This window comes from Penaeus monodon, chromosome 10 (genome assembly GCF_015228065.2).
Source record: "Penaeus monodon isolate SGIC_2016 chromosome 10, NSTDA_Pmon_1, whole genome shotgun sequence".
Classification (NCBI taxonomy): domain Eukaryota; kingdom Metazoa; phylum Arthropoda; class Malacostraca; order Decapoda; family Penaeidae; genus Penaeus; species Penaeus monodon.
Window position 1 is genome coordinate 23,006,897 of NC_051395.1, and position 5,000 is coordinate 23,011,896.

Here is a 5,000-nt window from a genome sequence, read left to right on the forward strand (position 1 = left end):
TCCGCCCTTCCTCGCTCTCGCCCCGACTCCGCCCCCGACCCCGCCCGCACTCTCCGTCCGCGCCCGACGCCCTCGCGCCCTCGAGTTACTGCTTCCGTGACCATATCATTAGTGGTTAATTGGGCTGTGTGATGCCCCGCCCTCGCGTCTGTTTGGTTGGTCGTTTTTTGTTTGTCTGTCTGTCTGTCAGTCTGACGGTCTATTTGCTAATATGGCTGTTTGTCTGTCTGTCTGTTAGGGAAGAGGGGAGAAAAAGGGGGATAGGGAAAGGGGAGACAGTGGTGGATAGAGAAGAGGGGGAGAAAGGGGAATAGGGAAGAGGGGAGGGGACAGGGGTTGGGGATGCTTGGAGTAATGAGGAGGGGAGAGGGGGTTGTGAGGGGGTTAGGGAAGAGGGAAGAGGAGGAGGGGAAGGGGAGGGGGTTATGGCAGGGAAGAGGAAAGGTTGGAGAGGAGGTTCGGCAAGAGGGGAAAGGAGGGGGGGAAGAAGCGAGAGAAGGGAAGCTGGAACACGTAAGCGAAGGAGGGAGGGAAGGGGGTTAGGGGAAAGATAGGGGAGATAAGGGTATTGATGATTTACATCGGTTTCCGCACTGATACTGATATGAACCAACCGACTGATGACACTGACGTTGATTCTGATAAGTAGGATAATACTGTATGCAAAAACGGTAAAAAAAAAAAAAAAAAGGGAATAAAAAATAGTGATGATAATGATTGCGAACAATATGATAATCATTATGCAAAAGCTGCCTGGCAGTGTTAAGGAGAACGCAATATTTTTTTGTTTTTTTGTTTTTAATAAAAAAACGATCATATGAAATTACAAATATGATGCAGATAACGATAAAAAATAATAATATCACAAAATAAAAATGAGCTTTGATAAAGACGTCGGAACCAAAAGCAGGGATCGCTGTAATAAATCTTTTCGGAATCGGAAAGAAACTGATTTTTAAATGCCTTTTCTTAATCTCTTTATATACCGTATCGTCATACAAAATCTCAAAGCAATTTAAAAAACCATAAATAAAAAGATATATTTCAGACGAAATCAGGCGATCCTAAGTTTATCGAATCCAATAAAAAACATAAAAATATAACTATATATCCCGCGGTCAGTCGGCAGTCAGTGATGTATGGAAACGTGGAGAGTGTGACGTCATGGAAGAAAATGGTAATCCGCCAACCCGTTCGTATAAGTGATGACGTCATAAGAGTGACATCATCAACTGCGTATGAGACGTATTGCTACGAAATGGTTTATGAAGATATTTAAGGCAGATAGATAAATAGAGGAATAGATAGATGAGAATAATGGATTGTTCTCTAACACTGGTTCTCAAGCTCAGTTATCGTTACCTCCTCTGCGGTTATAGGAACTTAAATGAAAGAAAAAATATTGGAATGCTTGATTCCAAATGCATTTAATATGCTACAAATTAATCATATCAAAATACTAAAAAACGAAAAGTAGGAATTAAAACATTTATCCGTTTATCACAAAAAAGAGGAATTAAACTATAATTTTTTGGGTAATTAATATAAAATAGACAGTATTGCTGACTTCTGGCTCTGGTTTCAGTACAGACTAAAGCCGAGAAACCAGACTAACGAAGGTAAAGAGAAAGGAATTAGAGAAGATAAAGTGGTTATTTATTAATTCGTTTATTTATTCAATCATATATTAATTCGTTTATCATCGTCGTTTAACAATTTACTACGAAGAACTATTGCTTTTAGGGAGTGTCTCGTTACCTATTAGCAAAGGCCTAATTACCCCCCCCCCCACTCACAGTTATAGTTACCTCCAGTTAGAAAACCAAATTTCTGAGGTGAAAGCCTACATCTTCAATATCAATGTCTTTAAAGCAATAATTAAGAGGCTTACAAAAATTCTGCGAAAAAACTTAGCATATGGTAGATAATGTAAATGATACATATTTGCTTCCTCTCTTTACCATAATATTCGAAAAACAAGTAAGTTTCATTTTCTTCTTTTTACGAGGGGAATGAGAGGATTGGCGAACGAGAGACTGGGGAATGGGAGAATGAGGGAATGGGGACTGGGGGTTGGGGAACAAGGGACTGGGAAATGAGATGACTGGGGAACGAGGTATTGGGGAATGAGATGACTGGGGAACGAGGTATTGGGGAATGAGATGACTGGGGAACGAGGTATTAGGGAATGAGAGGATTGGCGAATGAGGGACTGGAGACTGGGGGTTGGGGAACAAGGGAATGGGGAATGAGAGGATTGGCGAAGGAGAGACTGGGGATTGAGATGATTGGTGAATGAGGGGATGGAGACTGGGGATTGGCGAATGAAGGCCTGGGGAATGAGAGGATTGGTGAATGAGGGACTGGAGAATGAGAGGATCGGCGGATGAGAGACTAGGGAAGGCCACGATTGGATAATGAAGAGCTGGGGAATGCCACAATCGGTGAATGAGGGACTGAGAAATGAGAGGCCAGGGGGAGCGAGGACAATCTTCATGGCTGCTTGAACCTCCATCATTATCATTTATACGAGCCTTCCCTCCCTTTCACAAATCATTTCACTAACTTGCCCAGGATGATATACACGGAGACGAAATAACCTTGGTCATTTCCCGCGCCTGTGTCACATGTCTTTCTTGTCCCCTTTCTCTCTCTCTCTCTCTCTCTCTTGTCCGCTCTTTTCCTCTCTATCTCTCTCTCTTGTCCGCTCTTTTCCTATCTTTCTCTCTCACTCGCTCTTTTTCTATCTCTCTCGCCCGCTATTTTTTTTCTCTCTCTCACTAGCTCTTTCTCTGTCTCATTCGTCCGCTCGTTTTCTCTCTCTCTCTCTCTCTCTCTCTCTCTCTCTCTCTCTCTCTCTCTCTCTCTCTCTCTCTCTCTCTCTCTCTCTCTCTCTCTCTCTCTCTCTCTCGTTATCTATCTTTCCGTTGTCTATTTCTGTTCTTCTTGCCTATTTCGTCCTCGCTGATCCTTGTGGAATCTCTTCGTCTTTTTTTTTAGTTTCCTCTTTTTTATTATCTTATTTTTGGTTTGAGTATTTTCTTTTTCTTTCTCCTTTTCCCCATCCGTGTCACTTTCTTCTGTTTTTTATTTTCAGAATTGTTCAGAATTCTCAAATATCGTGCTCATGGTGTAGTGGTTATCACATCTGTCTAACACACAGAAGGTCCCAGGTTCGAGCCCTGGTGAGCACAAGTTCTTACACTTTTCCTGTCTGTCTTGTCTGTCCATTTCTCTTTCTACCTCTCTTTCTCTTTATCAAGCTCTCTCTCTCTCCATCTCTTCCGTCTCTGTCTCACTTTCTTCCCCGTACTCTCTACTTCTTTCATTCTCTCTTCTTCCTTCCTCCCCCCCTTTCCTTCTTTCCACTTTCTTTCCGCCTCTCTCTATTCACCTCTCTCTCTCTCTTATCTTTTTCCCTCTCTCTCGCTTTCTTAACCTACTCATCTTCATTTTCTCTCCCTCCTTCCCTTCTCCCTTTCACTTTCTCTTATCCATCTGCCTCTCTTTTTATTATTCTCCTCCATCTCTTGTTTATATGAGCTGTCATGTCTTGTTTTGTCTATGCACGTGATATTCCTATGTAAACTCAATCACCATGGTAAGACATAACACCATAGCGTAACCCGTTTTTAATGTGATACATCGCGTGTCTTCGCTTAGCTTGATTCTTCCGGGTATTATAAAAGTATTTTTAAAATGTATTATTATTTCTTACATTTATATTTCCTAGCGTTTATTTAGCTGTTGATGTGTTGTGGTGAACTAGTGACTTATTTTTTATATTTTTTATATTTGTATACAGTTCTATGATGTGTATATATATTTTTTTCTTTCCGATCTGGCCCATTTTTGTGTAGTATGAAACAAAAGACAAACAAACAAACAAAAGCAATAGTTGTAAAAACAAACAAACAAACAACAACAAAAAAAGATTTCGCTGATAAAATGTTGACCAAAACCGCACGAAAATATTAAATACAAGGAAGAACATAAAAAATTATCAGATACGGATTTTCTAGCACAACAAAGAAATAGAAACATCGAGTATATCAGAAATTCCAAGAGAAAGAGAGAGAGAGAGAGAGAGAGAGAGAGAGGAAAGAGAGGAGAGAGAGAGAGAGAGAGAGAGAGAGAGAGAGAGAGAGAGAGAGAGAGGGAGAGAGAGAGAGAGAGGAAGAGAGAGAGAGAGGGAGAGAGAGAGAGAGAGAGAGAGAGAGAGAGAGGAGAGAGAGAGAGAGAGAGAGAGAGAGAGAGAGAGCAGAGAGAGAGAGAGAGAGAGAGAAGAGAGAGAGAGAAGAGAGAGAAGAAGAGAGAGAAGAGAGAGAGAGAGAGAGAGAGAGAGAGAGAGAAGAGAGAGGAGAGAAGAGAGAGAGAGAGAGAGAGAGAGAGGAGGAGAGAGAGAGAAGAGAGGGAGAGAGAGAGCAAGAGAGGGAGAGAGAGAGAGAGAGAGAGAGAGAGAGAGAGAGAGAGAGAGAGAGAGAGAGAGAGAGAGAGAGAGAGAGAGAGAGAATAAATAAGAGAGAGAGAGAGAGAGAAAGAAGAAGAAGAAAAAAGATAATGACATTAACTGAAGAACACAAAGGAAAATGACCAGGAATGAGGCTCATGCAGTGCGGGTGCGAGGCAGCGTGAGGGGCGGAGGCGGCCGCGCCACCCAACACACAAGGTAACGGCCGAGACACGTGACCGACGCCCATAAAAACAGATGAGGGAGTGGAAGCCCGGGTGGTAAAGGAGGGAGGAGGAGAGAGGGAAAAGCTGAGATAGAAGGAGAGAGAGAGAGAGAGAGAGAGAGAGAGAGAGAGAGAGAGCGAGAGAGCGAGAGAGAGAGAGAGAGAGAGCGAGAGAGAGAGAGAGAGAGAGAGGAGAGAGAGAGAGAGAGAGAGAGAGAGAGAGAGAGAGAGAGAGAGAGAGAGAGAGGAGAGAGAGAGAGAGAGAGAGAGGAGGAGGAGAGAGAGGAGAGGTGAGGAGAGAGAGAGAGCGAGAGAGAGAGAGAG

At 42.8% G+C, this 5,000-nt stretch overlaps 1 non-coding gene across 1 annotated transcript; it reads left to right on the forward strand.

Moving 5' to 3' along the window:
- The first annotated feature begins 3,121 nt into the window (after positions 1–3,121).
- On the forward strand, positions 3,122–3,194 carry Trnav-aac. The gene has a single exon. It is a non-coding gene; the product is annotated as a tRNA-Val (tRNA).
- Positions 3,195–5,000: the final 1,806 nt, after the last annotated feature.